Below are 20,405 nucleotides of genomic sequence, written 5' to 3'. Positions count from 1 at the left end.
TTTGGAAAGTAAGCAATAAAGCCATATGTGAGCCTGAAATGGAGAAGCCTATGAAAATCTCAAAAAAAGACAAACCTGGGATCAATAAAGGAGCTTATAGTACATGCACACAATTTACTTGCTCCTAAGTGGTAGTTTAAGCAGAAAATTTTGCTTTTAATTCCGATACTTACACAATTCACAAAGTCACCTTTATTTTTAAAACTTTTGGTGAACCAAAGTTTTAAATTTTGTATCTCAGAGTGAAGAGAGAATTTGTTCGTTTCATAACCACAGAAACAAATGAGGTGAAACATTGAAAACAAATTAAGAAAACAATCTGCCTCCTACTGCTATGTACACTCCAGGTTAGTGAAGAAATGGATAATGACTAACAAACTGTTGGCTAAAGTCACAGAAATGACTTTCCAGATGTTTTTGCTCAGTCAAGGGAGTTATACCACAGCAGGGAATGATCCATATCTAATTCCGAGCAGAAACTGGAAAAACATAGTATCTTAACACTTTCTTTGTTTCAGTTATGTAGTGTCATAAGAACAGAATAGCTCTTCCTAGGAAGAGGTTGTTCTGTTTGAGAAAACATATACCCATCCATGTAATTATCATTGCTGATGTGCTTCATTTCTTTGAGTAGATCTAGGTTTCCATCTGGTGTTATTTTCCTCCTGCCTGAATGGCTTCCTTTAATATTTCTTGTAGGGAGGGTCTGCTGCTGCTGAATTCTTTTAGCTTTAATAGGTCTGAGAAAGTCTTTACTTCACTTTTGCTTTTGAAAGAGGGTATAGAATTGGTATACCTTTTGTTTTGAAAGAAGGTATAGAATTGGTAAAGAATTCTAGCTTGACAGTTTTTTCTTTCAGTATTTAAGGCTAGAAGTCTGAGATCAGGGTGCCAACACAGTGGAGGCCTGCTGAGGGCTCTCTTCCTGGCTTTTAGACCACTGTCTTCTTGCTATTTCATAACATTAGGGGGGTGGGTGGAGAACTCTTTGGTTTCTCTTCTTATAAGGGCACTAATCCCATCATGAGGGCCCCACTTTCATGATCTCATCTAAACCTAATTATCTCCCAATGACCCCACTTCCAAATACCATCATATTGGGGGTTAAGGCTTCATATATAAATTTGGGGGGGCACAATTCAGTCCATAGCATTATACCTATCCAGGAGTATCCCTTCTTATAATTGTCGCAATGATAGTAATAAACATAACTTAAGAGCTTTTTGTGTACCAGCACTGTGTCACATGCTTATATGGATAGTTTCACATAGTCCTTATTACATAGATGAGGGAAATGAGTCTAGTTCATTAACTAGACTAAGGTTACAGATGTTGTTGTAGAGCTAGGATTTGAGCTCAGGCAGTCTGACTTGAAGTCCTGAACTCCTAATTCCCTCCCTATACTGACTGAACCAGAGGAAAAATCATTTTGAAATCTGATAAATTCAGGAATTCGTTTTAGTTGTCATATTTTTATGGACTCAGTAGAGAAGGGCTCCAAACATTTAAGTGGTTCTTTTGATAACTACTCATAAGAAAATAGACCAGACAGACCAAAAAAAAAAAAAAAAGTTGACATAAAAAGAGTTAAAAGCAAAGAAAAACTTTGGAGAGTGTACAAATACCAGTTTGAAAAGGTTAACTCCTTGAATGCTATTCATATGAGGTGTGCCTTGCAGAAAGCACCAGAAGTGATAACCTATCTAATTGGCTAACAAGGAAAAAATGAGTGATGACCTATCATTCCTTGGCTCCAATAGGGTCTAGGAAACTAGTACTGTCAAATACTGCTGGTAAATATATATTTGCATTCTTTCTGGAGAGGAAATTTGAAAATATGGATTTAAAACTTCAAATATTCTCCTGAACAAATAATTTAAATATGGGCACTTGGCTTAGAGAAGTCAAGACATACACAAAATTGTATGTATACAGATAGTCATTACTTCAAAAATAAATTTATATATATTCTGGTTATTAAACACACACTAATTGTTAAAATGTTCAGAAAATACAGAGATGTCTAAAGAAATAAAAACATATAATTTTGGATATTACCTCTCAGATTTTACCATTGTTAATGGTAACAATGAAACATTATTCACTAAATAAATTTGATGGCTCCATAGAAAATACCCTGCCTTCTTCCATTCAGACTGTCAGCATTCCTGTCCCATCATCTTGGCCCAATGACACGTCTCACCAAAGTACAGAGAGCTCATAGCTAGCTCATTCTTAAATATGCACAGTCAAGATTCCCCCAGACAGCTGAAGAAGCTTCCAATATAAAGACTGAAAACAACAATTCAGGGAACGGGAGAGAACATGCATGCATGTGCGCACACACATGCACATACACACACACGGAGTGAGAAAACTGCACCCTTAAAACAGTAACAGGATGTTATGAAAGAGTAACAAAGGACAAAACCTCCTGAAAGTTAAAACTAGTGCTGAAATTAAATCAATAGAATGGGAGAAGATATTTGCAAATGATATATCTGATAAGGGGTTAATATCCAAAATATACAAAGAACTCATACACATCAAATCAAAAAAACAAACAACCTGATTAAAAAATGGGCAGAGGACCTGAATAGACATTTTTCCAAAGACGACATACAGATGTCCAACAGACACATGAAAAGATGCTCAACATCGCGAATCTCCATGGAAATGCAAATCAAGACCACAGTGAGATACCACCTCACGCCTGCTAGAATGGCTGTTATCAAAAAGACAAGAGACAAGTGTTGGCGAGGATGTGGAGAAAAGGGATCCCTCATGCACTGTTGGTGGGAATGTAAATTGGTGCAGCCACTATGGAGAACAGTATGGAGGTTCTTCAAAAAAACTAAAAATAGAACTACCATATGATCTAGTGGGGTATTTATCTGAAGAAAAAGAAAACACTAATTAGAAAAGATATATGTTCCCCAATGTTCACTGCAGCATTATTACTGTCCAGGTGAGGTGAGGCAGGAGGAGGCACTTGCCGAGAATTGTACATCCCTTTCTTTAACATGACGCATTTAAGTGATTCACCCAAGAATGCTCTTCCAATGTACTGGCAGCACCTGCTGTCAAAGTGGGTCTCCTTTCTCTTGTCTCCCTAACGCCCCTATGTTTACACAGGTGTCTTGAATTGATTTAAAAACCATCACACACCAAGCATCGAGGAGTTGTCCCCTGTATTCGTCACACGGGAAACCTGTTATCACCTCCTCTTCCCGTCAAGGTGTCGCTCTTGCTCTCAGATTTAGCTTAGCATTGAGAGAAATCAGAGTCCAAACACTGATTAAAATGTACAGATAACGAATGATGGGAGTTTCCACGAAGCTCACGCAGGTAAGACAGTAGAGATAACAACACTCTGCTTTTCTGTTTCGCTATCTGTAAAGCAAGACTTTCGACCTTGATGCTAAGGTTTCTTTCACGACTCCGAACTTCTATAAGTTATAGAGGAGGAAGAAAGGGAGGTGTATCAGAGGAGCTCAAAACTTACCACTTGATCAGGTAAGGAGGCAGTGATGTGGAGAAAGAAAAGCCCAGGGAGCGAGCTAAGCAGTGCTGGTTCTAACCTGGACCTTCTTTAGCAGGGAAATTGAGGGAAGCCCCTTAGAGGACAAGGGCCGCCTGGCCGCGATCTGATTCGCCCTTGCGCTTCCGGTCCTGTAAATCCTGTCTTCCAATTGGCTATCCTTGGGGGGACTGACCAGAGCTAAGGTGGATGGAAATATTTTGCTTCCTGTTCTCAAACCTTATTCTGCTCACCCTCCGGCTTCCTAATTTCGAGTAAAAGGAGACATCTTTCTCCCCTCCACTGCAAGAGCCCTAGCAAGGCCTCTGACCCCATCCACTCCTGATAACTCAGAACTAGGTGGGCAGCCTAAAGGTAGGGTGTGAAGAGGCGGGTGTGATCTCTGGCAGGGAAAAAGGGAAAGCAAAGAGATAGTGGACCTGGGCTTTAGGAACCTACTGTCAATTAAAAAAAAAAAAAAAAAAGTCAATAGTCGAACTAAGAAAGAAATGGAAAATTTTATTCCAGCCAACTTGAAGATTATAACCTGAGAGTCTTTGAGAAATCTCTGAGGACTGTTCCACCTGTTAGAGGTCAAAGCACAGTTATATAAGTTTTTGAGACAAAGGGGGTTATACATCAAATGATGTATCATTTACAGTTTACACAATCCAGATGTACACATATAAAGTGAGCAGTGGGTCATGGGTCATTGTGACCCCTTGCAAGATTAAGGAGGAATGTTATCTCCTAAGGGGGTCTGGTTAATATAGATGCACAACACACAATAAAGGGAAGAGAGGATGCCCAAATGGGCAAAGAAAAATTTTATGTTTAAATTATTCTCATCTTGCCATAAAATATGGATTTTATTTCATCATTACAAAGTTCTTTCCCAGGACACCTGAAATATATAAAGAAGGAACATAATGTTTACCACTGGAAAATCCATGACTCCACGCAAATTTCCTTGTGACTCTTTAGAATACAATTCCAGCTATATGTTAAACTGTTTTTGCCATAGTAAACTCTGAAATCATAAACATGATGTGAGGGGCTGCCTGTACATTTAGACCTCGGTGTCATTAATCAGTATATGTAATCTTAACGAGGTTATGCAGAAGAGAGATGGAGACAGATGACACACATTGAAGTTCAATGAACTTTGAAGGATAGACATAGAAATAGACACAGAAATAGAGATGGAATGAGTGGCAGTGGGGAGATGTATTATCAATTAATTGTCAACTATGGGACAAGATGGCAGGATGAACTCATGTGGAAATGAAATCTCCCTTTTCATACATACCGAAATGCTAGATACAATACTTTTTAAAAACCAGGGACTTCCCTGGTGGTCCAGTGGCTAAGACTCCACTTTCTCAATGCAGGGGGCCCGGGTTCAATCCCTGGTCAGAGAACTAGATCCCACATGCCGCAACTAAGAGACCACATGCCGCAACTAAAGATCTTGCATGCCACAACTAAAGATCCCACGTGCTACAACTAAAAAGATCCCACATGTGGCAACTAAGATCCGGTGCAGCCAAATAAGTAAATAAATACATGAATATTAAAAAAAAAAAAAAAACAGGGCTTCCCTGGTGGCACAGTGGTTAAGAATCCACCTGCCAACGCAGGGTACATGGGTTCGAGCCCTGGTCCTGGAAGATCCCACATGCCGCGAAGCAACTAAGCCCGTGTGCCACAACTACTGAGCCTGTGCTCTAGAGCCCGCATGCCACAACTACTGAGCCCACATGCCACAACTACTGAAGCCTGCGCACCTAGAGCCTGTGCTCCGCAACAAGAGAAGCCACCACAATGAGAAGCCTGCACACTGCAAGGAAGAGTAGCCCCCCACTCACCACAACTAGAGAAAGCCTGTGCACAGCAATGAAGACCCAACGCAGCCAAAAATAAATAAATTAAATAATTTTTAAAAAAAAGTAATATAGTAAAAAAAAAACCCAAAAACTAAACACATAGTTCAGCTTGAAAGCAGAAGGCTTTAAATATATATAGAGAGAGAGGTGGTTCTCTCTCTCCCTCTCTGTCCTGATCGCTTCCAATATATACATATATATATATATCTATATATCTATATATATATATCCCAACTGCTTCTATTTTATATAAATATAAATATATATTAAAACATATGTGTATATGTGTGTATGTGTATGTATATATAATGTATATGTTACCAAACCAAACTTGGATCTGCTGGCTGGAACGCAGTAAAGCCAATCTATCACACCAGATTGCGATGAAGGAAAAATGCAGCATTTATTGCAGGGCACCAAGCAAGGTGTCCAGGTAGCTAATGCTCAAAAGACCCAAACTCCCCGATGGCTTTCAGGGAAAGGTTTTTAAAGACAGGGTGAGGGAGGGGGGTTGCGGGGTGCGTGATCAATTGTGGACATTCTTCTGATTGGTTGATGGTGAGGTAATTGGGAGTCAACATCATAAACCTTCTGGTTCCAACCGGTCTGGGGTCTATGTGCTTGTGTTCAGCATACAGTTAACTTCTTCCACCTGGTGGGGGTTTCAGTATTTGCAAAACAGCTCAAAGGATTTGGCTCAGAATATTATCTATAGACCTCGAGGAAGAACTAAAGGTCCTTGACTTTGTTTAATGGCTAAACTATTATTATTTTGTCTTGCTTGACTGTTTTCTTTTGTTTCTGCATTTTCTCACTTCTCTGATTAAATTTATTTTTTGGAACGTGGGGAAGGCGTAGGAGGCTAAAGTTTTTCTACAAACAAGAGGTAGCTGGAATACATGGGGGGTGTCTGTCCCCCCTTATGGGGGAAAGCCCCATAAGGTCCTGCTCAGAGAGAATATTCAGGTGCCCTAAATAAAGTGGCTACAACAATGAGAACTGAAGCCCTGTGATCCACAAAGTAACTGAACCAAATATATGCCTTAGGGATTGGGTTTTAACACCTGAGGCACAGGCTTGTGCCAGTGGGAAAGCTGAGACTGAGGGAGGAGCCAGGAACGGGCAGCCTCTTCCATGAACTAAAACAATAAAAGCTCCAGAAAAGGCAGATTTAGCAAATAAAAATACAAGACACCCAGTTAGATTTGAACTTCAGATAACAAATATTCAAAACATACATACTAAGTAATTATTGTTTATCTGAAATTCAAATGTAACTGAGCATCCTTGCATTATATCTGGTAACCCTACCTCAGAATGAAGTGAGGGGGCAAGTCACACATATATTTTAGGGGGTGGTAGTTCCAGGCAGAGAGAATAGCAAGTACAAAGGCACTGAGGTAGGAACACAGTTGGCATATTTGAGGAATAAGAAAGCTAGAATGGCTGAAGTGGTGAGAGCAAAGGGGACAGTAGTAGATGAGTTGGAGAGGCAGACTGGGGCAGAGATCTCATTGGGCCTTGCAGCCCATGGTAGGGACATAGGATTTTATTTTAAAGTGTGATGAATAGTCACTGGGCAGTTTGGGACAGGAGAGCGACTGGTGATTCAATAGGATTATTCTGGTTTCTGTGTGGTAGAGAGAGATGAGGGTAGAAACAGAGAGTCCAGTTAGGATGCTCAGCCAGCAATCCAGGCAAAGATGTTGGTAGCTAGGACTAGGTTAGTAATTATATTGGGGGAAAAAAGTGATCAGATTCAGTATATATATTTTAAAGTAGAACTCATTTGCTGATAGGTTTGATGTAGAATGTGTCTGAAAAAGAGGCATCAAAGATGACTCCAAAGTTTCTGGACTGAGTGACTGGGTGAATGCTGGTATCATAAGATGAGGAATACTAGGGGAAGAGCAGGTTTGAGAGTGGTGGAAGTCAAGAGTTTAATTTTAGACCTGTTAAGTTTGAGATATGTATTAAACATCAATCAGAGGGACTTCCCTGGTGGTGCAGTGGTTAAGACTCCGCACTCCCAATGCAGGGGGCCCAGGTTCAATCCCTGGTCAGGGAACTAGATCCCACATGCATGCCGCAACTAAGAGTTCGCATGCCACAACTAAGGAGTCCATGTGCTGCAACTAAGGAGCCCTCGAGCCTCAACTAAGAAACCTGCCTGCCACAACTAAGGAGCCCGCCTGCCGCAACTAAGGAGCCCACGAGCCGCAACTAAGACCATATAAATAAATAAATATTTTTTTTAAAACCCGTCAATCGGAGAAGTGAGGTTAATGTCTGGATGTATGAGTGTGGAGTTCTGGGGAACTGCCAAGACTAAAGAGTTAATTTGAGGTGCACTAAAATAGAGACAATTAAAGTCATTACATGGGAGGAAACCAACTGGAATGTCAGTGTAGAAAGGAAAAAGGACTGTATTCTGGGGTATTCTAAGATTAAGGGTTGGGATGAAAAGGAGGAGGAGAATTAAGCAAAGGAAACTGAGAAAGGGCAGCCAGCAAGGTAGGAGAAAAACGAGGAGAGTGTGGTGCCCTGGGAACAACTGAAGAGAACATCAGGAAGTGGGAGAGAGATTAGCTGTTTCAAATGCTGCTGGGAAAAGGAATAAGATGAGGACCATGAACTGTCTGTGACATTTTTCAATGTCAAGGTTAAGAGATTATGGGAGCCGGACTTCCCTGGCGGCACAGTGGTTAAGAATCTGCCTGTCAATGCAGGGGACACGGGTTCAAGCCCTGGTCTGGGAAGACCCCATATGCCGTGGAGCAACTAAGCTCGTGCACCACAACTACTGAGCCCGTGTGCTACAACTACTGAAGTCCGCGTGCCTAGAGCCCGTGCTCCGCAACAAGAGAAGCCACCGCAGTAAGAAGCCCGTGCACCGCAATGAAGAGTAGGCCCCGCTCACCGCAACTAGAGAAAGCCCGTGCGCAGCAACGAAGACCCAATGCAGCCAAAAATAAATAAATAATTAAAAAACAAAAAAAAAGAGATTATGGGAGCCATAACAAGAATGGTTTGCTATGGTGGGGATGAAAATCAGATGGGAGGGGGTTAAAGACAATAGAAGATGAGAAAATAAAGACAATGAACTATAATTTCAAGGAGTATTGCTGTAAATGAAAGCAGAGAAATGGAGTAGGGGCTGCAATAGGATATTGGGTCAAGGGAGGGATATCTTTGTAAATGACAGCAGTTATTATAATCTATCTGTAAACTAACGGGAATCATCCTGTCGAGAGGGAAAAGTGGACAATTCAGAGAAGAGAGGAAGAATGGCAGGACCACAGTCTCCTTGAGTGGTTGAGAGGAGACCGAATCCAGTTCGCAGATGGAGGGACTGGGTGTAAATAAGAGCCCAGACTGATCCACACTAACGGGAGAGATTATATGGGACAGATTTGGGAAGGTAGGCAAATGGGGGCAGAGGGAGGACTGAGAGTGTGAAGTTATCTCCTGGTTGCTTCTATATTATCAATAAGAAATCGAGGAGGTGGGGAGAGTTCTGAAGAGAGAGGGGAAAGTGTGAAATGTTCTCCTGGAAAATTGATATGAGCGTAATGAGAGTAATTGATAAAATGAGAGTAATTGATAGAAAAAATTTTGCAGTATCTTCAGGAGAAATCACATCTTTATAGTATTGAACCCTCATGTTCAAGGCCTTGATGCACCTTTCCATCATTTAAGCCTTCCTTTTTGTTTTTCAGGACTTTCAACAAGTTTTCTTCATATAACTCTCTGTCCCTTCAAATTCAGCAACAATGTCTGGGTGATGGCTTTTCAAAGCTAAGTGATATGGAGGGTACAGAGTTTTTTTTAAAAGCCAGATTTTTGTCTTCAGGGGTCATAGCATCTGTGAGTGAGTCTAGGTGTGTCCATTTATGTGGACAATTGGAAAGGAATAGAATGCAGGGGGCCGATTAGTTTACTATGAGAATTCATAGTGGGCAACAGCCACTCAAGAAGAGGAAGAAAAAGATGTCCAGTCACTTTATCAGAAGCATCTATGCTCCTGCAGTCCTGCTCATTTACCTGGCACTAGAGGACACACATGTGCAGCTGTTGGAGTCACAAGGAAGTCCTGACTGGTTAGCAATTCTGTTTGATTTGGCTGTTCTACTTGAGACTTTTCTTCATCTCCCCTTTTCCTTTCAGAAATATATCTAAAAGGAGTTAGCTGGGTGTTTTTTTTATAGCATCAAGCTACCAAATGTATTGAGATAAAGGGGAGGGGGTTGTGAGCATTGGTACACTGTTTCTAGCTAAGGAGATGACAGGCTTTTGGTCCTTGGTCAATTCCATATAGCATGTAAATAATCCTAACAATAGTTCATTTGTTTTTTATTACTGAGCAGCCCGAGAAGTCTGTTGTCAAGATTTTGATGGCTATATATCTAGGCTATTTTTTGTACTTAATGATATTTTACAATAGTGATATCACAAGCTAAACTGTAAACTACTGTTTATCTTAATATAAATTTTTTTTTGCAACAGCAAAGTATCCCAGCTCTAAGCCACCATGGATCTGATGATCTGCTCATCACAATAGCTGGCCTCTGCATGGTAGCTTAACTCTCTAGGTGAAAAAGAAAATTCAGATTGCTCATTTGTTATATCTATAATTTTTGTTTTTACTAGAAATGAAACAAAGTAAAATGAAAGACTGAAAATAAAGAGGTAAGCCATGAGAAATCAGACAGAGGTAAAGAGAAGAAAGAAGGAACAGTAACATTAACATCAGATAAGGGTATATTGGTTAGATATAAATTGAAAGCACTAAATAGGATAAAAATTAATTTATGAAAGGCACAATTTACAGAAAGGATAGAGCAGTCATAGTCCTGTACAAACCAAAGACATAGCAATTGAATACATAAACCTACCTTTTGGAAATGCAAGAAAAACTAGTTTAAAATACATTTAAGTTGGAATTTTCAATCACACCTCTTTTAGAATTAGACTGATCTAGGAAATATATCAGAGAATTGAATTCTGCAATCAATAAATTTGAATACTAAAACCAATACACCTGATGTAATAGAAACACAGAATTTTCCAAATATAAGTAGAAAATATGCATATTTTAAATGTCCATGGAATATGTAAACATTGACTATGTTCTTGACAAAGAAGAAAACCTTAATTTAAAAAGTACAGAACTGGGCTTCCCTGGTGGCGCAGTGGTTAAGAATCTGCCTGCCAATGCAGGGGACACGGGTTCGAGCCCTGGTCCAGGAAGATCCCACATGCCGCGGAGCAACTAAGCCCGTGCCCCACAACTACTGATCCTGCGCTCTAGGGCCCGCGAGCCACAGCTACTGAAGCCCCCGCACCTAGAGCCCGTGCTCGGCAACAAGAGAAGCCACTCCAATGAGAAGCCCGCACACCACAACAAAGAGTAGCCCCCGCTCACCGCAACTAGAGAAAGCCCGCGCACAGCAATGAAGACCCAACGCAGCCAAAAATAAATAAATTAAATTAAATTTAAAAAAATAAAAAAAATAAAAAGTACAGAACCTAATTCTCTGATCATAATAAAACTAGAAAAAATAAAAAGATGATTGAAAAAAAAATTTTTAATGATACCAAGTCCTGGATAAACCTTGGATCAAAGAGAAAATTACAAGCAAAATTACAACATATGTAAAGAGGAATGAAAAAGAGAATACTTTAAACTAAAAGCTATAGAACACAACACAAGCTGTATTCAGAGGCACATTTATGGCCTTAAGATGTCTTCATTAAAAACAAAAGATTAAAGGGACTTCCCTGGTGGTCCAATGGGTAAGACTCCACGTTCCCAATGCAGGGGGCCCGGGTTCAAGCCCTGGTCAGGGAACTAGATCCCACATGCGTGACACAACTAAGAGTCAGCATGCTGCAACTAAGACCCAGAGCAGCCAAAATAAATAAATACATATAAAAAACAACAACAACAAAACCAAAACACAAAAGATTAAAAATGAAGGCACTTAGAAAAAAATAAAGAATCTTAGATCCATATTTAGAAGTTAGAAAAGAACAACAAAACAAAAGAGAGTAGGAAGAAGAATTATCACAAAAACTAAAATTGAAAAATAGAATAGCAGAAAAACAAACTCCAAAGCTGGTTCTTTGACAAGTTCAACAAAATAGACAAATCCCTTGTGAGCCTGACTTAGAAAAAAAGAAAGCAAAATTATGTAAGGTTAGGAATGAGAAAAGTAAACAACCACACGTGCAGAACAGATTTTTTAAATCATAAGAGAATTCTATGTCTAACACAATGACAACTAATTTGAAAAACCTTCTGGAAATGGATGACTTCCAAGCAAAGTATAAATTATAATCGATCCAGAAAAAGTAGAAAAGATGAGTAATTCAATTATCATAGAAGAGAGTAGACACCTTGTTTAAAATTCACATATAATAATGCTTCATGTAACATAGTTTCACAACCAAGTTCTCTATTCAGTCTTAAAAGAGCAGATAATTTTAAAGTTACTTAAATTATTTCAGACCATAGAAAAATGTGAAATGCTCCCTAATTTATTTTAAGGGATCTCATATAATTTTAAATACCAACATACAATTAACATAGTACCAAAAAAACCTACATACCAATCTCACTAATAAGAGATATAGTCTAAATAAAATATCAATAAATGGCACTTAGGAGTGTATCAAAAGAATAATATACTTTGACCAAATAAAGTTATTTGAAGAGCCTATCAGTATTTTGATAGGCACTGTTTCAAAAATTTTTGTCATAAACTTTTATCTTTAATACACTGAATTTTCTCATCCTGGAACATGAAAATCTCCATTTACTTAAGTCTTTCATGTCTTTCAATAATATTTCATATTTCCCATAAAAGTCTTGTACATCTTTTCCTCAGTGTATTCTGATAGGTTCCTTTTTTTCCTATTTTATTACTGGTATATAAGAAAATTTTAAGTTTTTATATGTTGATTTAGCCACTTTGCTGAACCATTTAATTAGTTCTAATAGTTTGTCATTTCATTCTCCTGCATTTTCTAGAGAGAAAATCACATCATCTGAAAATAATATTTTTGCTTCTTCCTTTCCTAATCTTTTTTATCTTTTTCTTGTTTTGTTGCATTGGCTAGAAAACCTAACACCATGTTGAAATTAGCAGTGAAAGTGGGTATCCATTTTTCCCTGACTTTAATGGGAATTTCTCTAATGTTTCATCGTTCTGTACAATATTTACTATAGATTTATGGTGCCTTTTATCAACTGTTATTTATCCATTCCCATTTTGCTGAAAGTGTTCTAAGTAGATACTGAATTTTTTCAGGAAAACATTTTATCAGTTGAGATGCTCATACAATTTTTAAACCTCTAAACTATACAAATGATTTATAGCAACAGATTTTTTCTTTCTTTTTCTTTTTGTTTTTCAGTTTTTGGCCGCACCCCACAGCACATGGGATCTTAGTTCCCCGACCAGGGATCAAACCCGTGCCTCCTGCATTGGAGGGCAGAGTCTTAACCACTGGACCACCAGGGGAGTCCCAGATTTTCTAATATTAAATCATTTCATAAGTGCTTTCTTGTTCCAAATGAAGTGCAGGATTGAATTTGCTAATATTTTACTTTAGAGCTGTGTATCTATGTGAGTTTGGTCTCTAGCATTTTTTTTTTCTTCCCCTTGTGCTGTATTTATCAGGTTTTTCTATCAGGGGGATGCTAACAATACAAAATAAGTTGAACTACAATGAGGTATCACTTCACACAGGTCAGAATGGCCATCATCAAAAAGTCTACAAATAATAAATGCTGGAGAGGGTGTGGAGAAAAGGGAACCCTCCTATACTGTTGGTGGGAATGTAAATTGGTGCAGCCACTACGGAGAACAGTCTGGAGGTTCCTTAAAACACTAAAAATAGAGTTACCATATGATCCAGCAATCCCACTCCTGGGCATATATCCAGAAAAGTCAAAAACTCCAATTCTAAAAGATACATGCACCCCAGTGTTCACAGCAGCACTATTTATAATAGCCAAGACATGAAGCAACCTAAATGCCCGTTGACATATATATATATATATGGAATATTACTCAGCCATAAAAAAAGAATGAAATAACGCCATTTGTGGCAGCAACATGGATAGACTTAGAGATTATCATACTAAGTGAAGTCAGTCAGACAGAGAAAGACAAATATCATATGATATCACTTATATGTGGAATCTAAAAAACTGATACAAATGAACTTATTTACAAAAGAGAAATAGACACAGACATAGAAAACAAATTTATGATTACCAAAGGGGAAAGGGGGGGGGAAGGACACATTAGGAGGTTGGGATTAACAGATACACACTACTACTATATATAAAATAGGTAAACAACAAGGACCTACTGTATAGCACAGAGAACTATATTCAATATCTTGTAATACCCTACAGTGGAAAAGAATCTGAAAAAGAATACATGAATATATATATTAATCACTTTGCTGTACACCTGAAACTAACAGAACATTGTAAATCAACTATACTTCAATTAAAAATTTTTTTTTAAAGTAAGTTGAACAACTCTCCTCCCCCACCTCATTTCACACCACAATTTCCATGACAAAAAAAAATCAACAAGTAAAAATCATGCAGCTTGAAAGCAGCATTCCAGGAATAAAGGACAGCATGATCAGGGACACCAGGATGAAAAAGCACAGGATATGCTCAGGGGATAGGGTTTACGACTTCTTAAACTGGAATAAGTAACACAAAGTAAGTTTGGCCCAAGCTGCTAATTAATCTTCAAAGCACAACCCCCCCTGCACTCAATTTATTCATTTTACATACAGAACAGACTCCAAACTCCAGCCTGCGTTCAAGATCCCTCCTGCTTTAACCTAACTTCTTTTTACATTCCAATCTGTGCTTGTCTGTGATGTCTGTCTGCCTAGCATGCTGCCTATGATGGTCTATGATGGCACATCCAAATCATCCCCACCTATCAAGGGGATAGCCCAAATGTCCATGAAAACGTCTCAGATCCAATGAAATTATATTTGAATTCACTTGTACTACAGCTATTTATTGTCAGCGTTTGGCTTGCCTACTTCTTAAGCTCTTTGACAGCTATACTGGGTTGTACAGTGTCACATTCCCCCCACCCCCACGCCATTCATGTCCTTCCTGGACCTTAGAATGTGACTTTATCTGGAAATAGTGTCATTGCAGATGTAGTTAGTTAAGATCAGGTCATACTGGAGTAGGATGGGCCCTTTATCCAACGGGACTAGTGTTCTTTTAAGAGATGAGACACAGAACACCACATGAGAACAGAGTTAAGAGACTGGAGGAAGGCAGGTACAAGCCAAAGAACACCAAGGATTGCTGGACAGCACCACAAACTAAGAAGGGGCAAGGAAGGGTTTTACCTAGGCTCAGAGGAAACATGATCCTGCTGACACCTTTATTTCGGACTTCCAGCCTCCAGAACTGTGAGAAAATAAATACCTGTTGTTTTAAGGCACCCAATGTGTGTCACTCCGTTATGACAGCCCTAGGAAACTAAGGCAACAGCAATTTTAATTTCTAATTTACCTTTCCAACCCAAAGACTGCCATATCCATAGACCAGCCCAGGACTACGTAGGCGCTCAATCCCGGCGGTGGTAAAGGAATGAGTGAGCTTCAACAGTCCTACTAATCAAGAATTACCAGGCGCTTATGAGCTACTGCTGTGAGATGCACCGCCAACGCTCAGCAAATGGTAGCCATTACTGCGGCAAGATATGGGGCTACACAGATAAACGAAAGACAGTAAGAAACTAAATACAGCAAGGGGCAGGTGGAGCAAGGCCAGAAACAGGGGCAGCTGGGGGGGTAGCGGGCCAGGATTCCCCGGAGGATCCCCTTGGGAGGAGTGTGTTGTTTTCTGAATAGATGGAGTCTCCAAGCCGCTCTCTCAAGCCCCACTGAACGACTCCCAGGCCTCTCCGGCCGTGGACCCAGCAACAAACACACCCCTCCCCCAACCCGCGTCCCTAGTTCCTCTAGACCACCCTACCGGGCGTACGGCAGCCCTCCCAGAAAGCGTCAACCGCTTAATTCTCTTCGCGCCTGCGCGCGGCGCCTCGGCGCGACCCTCCACCTCACGCTACTGCGTGGGGCGGGACTTCCTCCCGGTGCCCCGGAAAGCGGGAAGAGCTCTTTTCCGCCGGAAGGAGAAAGGAGTTGCCCCCGAGATCGGACACTGGAGAGCAGGCGTCTTCTGTCGCGTAAAGTAAGGCCGGTCTCCGGCCACCTGGCGGGGCGGATGACAACAGCGTCCTTGTAGGCAGGCTGGCTGGAGTGTCGGGCTTCAGGAGACGCGGAGGGGAACCGGAGTAGAGGTGAGGGGTCGGTGTATCTGTCGCCGTGTCAGCGTCACCGGGACCTAGGTCTCATTACTAACTCATTGTTCTCCGCTTTCTGGACTTCGTCTGAAAAACGAACTTGGTAGCTCACGGAGCTGTCGTGGGGATAGATGTGGAAGGGAGAAATTCATACTCAGAATGAAGTTTAAGAAAAAAATTCAGTAGGTGAAATTTCCCTTGGGCGCTATCCTGTGTTGCATAAGGTATGCAACGTGAAGGTCTATACAAACCCAGAGTTTCATAATCGATGATTCCTGCTTGAGGCAGCAGCGCCTGCTGCTGCATTAATTTGAAAAAGTACACTCACGGTTGGTAAGTTTTAAGCTTCCTGAATCGGCCAGCAGAGTCATTTGGTATTAGAGGTGGAACAGAACCGTCTAGGTCATACCCCTCGTTTCATCTTTTTTTTTTTTTAATTTATTTATTTTTTTGTTTTTGGCTGCATTAGGTCCTTCCTGCTGTGCACGGGCTCTTTCTAGTTGCGCGAGCGGGGGCCACTCCTCCTTGCGGTGCGTGGGCTACTCAGTGCGGCGGCCTCTCTTGCTGCGCAGCATGGGCTCCAGGCCCGCGGGCTTCAGTAGTGTGGCTCACAGGCTCCGGAGAGCAGGCTCAGTAGCTGTGGCGCACGGGCCCAGCTGCCCCGCGGCATGTGGGATCTTCCCGGACCAGGGCTTGAACCCGCGTCCCCCGCACCGGCAGGTTGATTCCCAACCACTGCACCACCAGGGAAGTCCCCCCTCCTTTCATCTTAAATTGAAGCGCAGTCTTTGAGAGGAGACAGGCTGAAAGTAACACAGGTTGTTAGTGATAGAGATGGGACTAGAAGTGAGATTTCTTCATTTCCAACCCAGAATTCTTTCCTCCACACCATACCATCTCTTTGCATTGCTGAACAAGTCTTTTTGGGGGGAAGTGAGCAGGAGTGAAGAGGGTGGTGGTGTACATTTAGGTGCAGTATGAATCCATCAGAGGCAAAGTCACTATGTGTTAGTTAGAACTGTCATTTATTTACATTTTAGATACTCTATAGATGTAGATGCATCTGTCATTTCCTATTCAGGAACGTTTGTGTAGTAACAAAACGTGCAGATGAAACTGCGTACCTGTTACATACCTTTACACAGAAAGGCCTGGTGTTCATAGATATATGCTCACCTTGGAAGACTTATCACTAACTATTTATTATTTGAGTTCTCACTATGAATATTTACTGTAACAATCTGTGGAAATGTTTACTCAAAACACTGTCTGAATCAGAAACTAGCTATAAAGAACTCGTAAGTTGCCCGCAAGTCCAGGGCAGATGCTGTAGAGGGCATTGCAGTCACACCTCAGCTGTCTGTGTAAGTAATACTGCACTTAGTGCTCGTGCTGTTTAAAAGTATTGTGCATTATCTCTCTCACCTTTCCCATATTATTAGGTGGAAATGTCTTGTAGGAACGTGGGCAAGCCTAAGAGGTCTAGAAAACAACCTGAACATTAGCAAATATTAAAAACTGTTAGCATCACACAGGGGAAGTTTTTCTACTGAGGAACTCATTCAACTAGATGTTCATTGTGAGGGACCCACTGTTACTCTATATAAATTATTTTCAAACTTTTTACTCTCAGGACTCCCTTACAAATTATTGAGGATTCCAAAGAGCTCTCATTTATGTGGGTTATATATATCAATATTTATGGTATTAGAAATTAAAACTGAGAGGTGTCTTTAAACACAAGAATATACAAGCACACATTCTATTGTTAGAGTGAAAGGATCTCAGGGGCCCTCACAGGGACCAGACTTTTAAGAATAACTGCTCTATACAAATGTTTCAAAAACATTTTAGATGATGTAGACAGATGATTGCTGTAGCAAGTGATTGTGACATGAGCAGAAGTATCACCTTAAAAATGGAATAACAGGGACAGTCTTATATTTCTATAATTTCTACTGGAATTATACTGAGTTCATAGTTATTACATAAGTAGGTAATTGGTGTTTAAAACGCCTTCTCTTTTGCAGAAATCTTTGACAGTTATATGTGGTTATTTTGGGGAAATTGGCTTGAAGTTCTTTGAAGGGCTGGGAACATATTTTTCTGCTTTAAAGTAGTGAAACATAGGATCCCGCTCTCTGAAAATTCTAGCCAGCCATCAACTTTTTGGAAAGGATGAGATTTCAGTAATGAGGAGTGCCTCCTTCTGATTTTTCACCCGGCGGGTATTACATAAATTTGGCCGAGGTTGTCTCAGGGAGTGGAGCTGTTGTTTGGCATTGAGCTACTGTAATTGTTACTTTGTATCACTTGTGAGGACATCTTTCCCATAAAATGTTTTTTTAAAGACAATTGAAGGAATTCCCTGGCCGTCCAGTGGTTAGGGCTCCACGCTTCCACTGCAGGGGGCACGGGTTTGGTCCCTGGCCGAGGAACTAAGATCTCACAGGCCGCGCTGCATAGCCAAAAAAAAAAGAAGTATTAAAAAAAAAAGGACACAACATTTGAGAAGGAATCGCCTGTGATCTTTGTAAGTCCCTAAATTTTTCATTACCTCAACGGCATATAACTTCCTCCATCAAAGTCTTAGATTCTAAGACCAGCAGAGAGCCAGAGTCCTGTTGTGCTGTGATATCAGAATGTCTGTCAAGCTCAGGGCCAAGGGGGTAACTTCCACTCACCAGCCTCCAGAGGATATGAACCAAATTTATGTTTCAGAGCATTTTAAGTAAACATATTGTAGACCTTTGGGCTCTCTTAACTAAGAGTAGTCAAAACTATAATATTAAATGTGTTAGAGATCTCTTGCAGTGATGGGGAGGAGCTTTCTAGGCCACACACATCTTCCCCACCCCCTAGATTCTTCTAAGCCCCTCCCACTCTGCCCATATTAGAAGTCACCGTGGAGCACTGCTAACTAATAGGATTATGTATTAGATCCCTCAGGTGTATTGGAACAGAAGAAAGGTTGAGAATTACTCCCCCTGCTCCTACCAGTACACACATATTTGAAAGCTACTTTCTAATAAAGAGGCTTTTCCTTTAATTTGGAAGACAATTTGATGTCTCCTTTTTCTTTTCAGATATATGAGCTTTTTGAAAGCAGAACACTGTTGTTTCCATGTTCTGATCATTCAGAGATTGTGAAGGCACAGTTCCTGCCTTTTATTTGCTTACAGTCAAGCGGAGTAGACACAGGTCATGGTGGCAGTATAGCCCCTTAAGTATTCTGAAGGAGGTGAGTATGTGGAACTTAGCCTGGGAGAGGGAGGAATTAGGCAATGCTTCTAAGAAGTAACTTTTATACAGGCATTACTTGGGTGGGCAAGGAGCCGGGGGTGGGGGGGTGGCGTCCATTCCAGGTTCCCAGGAAACTGTGGCTGGTTTATAAATTATAAATTGTACAAAAGACACTATGAAGTGTCTTTTCCAGAGCTCTATCCTTATTTTTGGATCGTGCGTCTCTTGTTTTCCTTCTCTGTCACTGCCCCCTCCCCCTTAATTGGATGGGTATTTGGGATATGAAGGGAAGTCAGAGGGTAGAAATCTTTCTGTGTGGCCGAATAATAGGATGGCTTTACCAAGAAGTGATGTATGTGCTCAGTAAATCCATTTGTAAAAACTAAGTTCCTGCTTTGTTTAAATGCATAGCTGGGAAATCTCAATTTTGTTGGTTGGATTCTTTCCCAGTGAATGGATTATATTCTTGTCTCCAGTCCAGTCTATTTGAATATACGGACATCTCGTAAGCTGCTTTCAAAGAAGAGACCCACATTTAGGCTTAGGAATGAGCACAGGGGAGACAGCAAGGTTAGAATCCAAGTTCATTCTATAAAAACATTTTTATCGGTTATGTCTGAGTGACTGCATGTTGTTTTAATGAGCTGCAAGCTGTTTAGTTGAATTTGCATAACTCAAATAAATGATAGTTTAATTCTACCAGGATTTGAGTGAGGTGGAAATAGAGCAGAAAAACCTGAATCTGTCAAAGTGTGGGAAAAATGAAGAAAAAACAATTAATTAGTCGGGGTTAATTTTTTTCTGGGATTGGGGAATAGCAGAAAACAAGCCCTGAAGTAGAAAGACATGAACTAGCCCCTGTTCAGTAGCATTTCTAAAATATTTGGGACATTTTACTAACTTGGGGCATAGCTGTGCCCAACTCATGGTTACGCTCCTTCCGGGAGACTTCCTAACTGACAGAAAAGATGCTGACTGGGTGCAATCTTTGCAAATCACAAACTGTTATCTTTTTTTTTTTTTTTTTTTGGCTGCGTTGGGTCTTCGCTGTGTGCGGGCTTTCTCTAGTTGCAACGAGCGGGGGCTACTCTTTGTTGCGGTGCGCAGGCTTCTCACTGTGGTGGCTTCTCTTGTTGCAGAGCACGGGCTCTAGGCACGCAGTCTTAGTAGTTGTGGCTCACGGGCTCTAGAGCGCAGGCGCAGTAGTTGTGGTGCACGGGCTTAGTTGCTCCGCGGCATGTGGGATCTTCCCGGACCAGGGCTCGAACCCGTGTCCCTGCATTGGCAGGTGGATTCTCAACCACTGCGCCACCAGGGAAGCCCACAAACTGTTATCTTGCATTTAGATTCATTAAGCGTTGGTTGCCATGAAGCAAGCATATGTAAGAGTTC

General features: G+C 40.8%; 1 long non-coding RNA gene across 3 annotated transcripts in view; it reads left to right on the top strand.

Annotated features, from left to right (window-relative positions):
• The first annotated feature begins 15,604 nt into the window (after positions 1-15,604).
• Positions 15,605-20,405, top strand: part of LOC133084926 (uncharacterized) — a 23,711-nt gene continuing 18,910 nt past the window's right edge. For all 3 annotated transcript variants that reach the window (XR_009699491.1, XR_009699490.1, XR_009699489.1), the window contains exons 1-2: positions 15,605-15,767; positions 18,857-19,011. This is a non-coding gene — a long non-coding RNA (uncharacterized LOC133084926). The remainder of the gene's footprint in view (positions 15,768-18,856; positions 19,012-20,405) is intronic.

This window comes from Eubalaena glacialis, chromosome 2 (assembly GCF_028564815.1).
Source record: "Eubalaena glacialis isolate mEubGla1 chromosome 2, mEubGla1.1.hap2.+ XY, whole genome shotgun sequence".
Taxonomy (NCBI): domain Eukaryota; kingdom Metazoa; phylum Chordata; class Mammalia; order Artiodactyla; family Balaenidae; genus Eubalaena; species Eubalaena glacialis.
The sequence above is the reverse complement of the archived record's forward strand: the minus strand, read 5'-3'. Positions and strand labels throughout refer to the sequence as shown.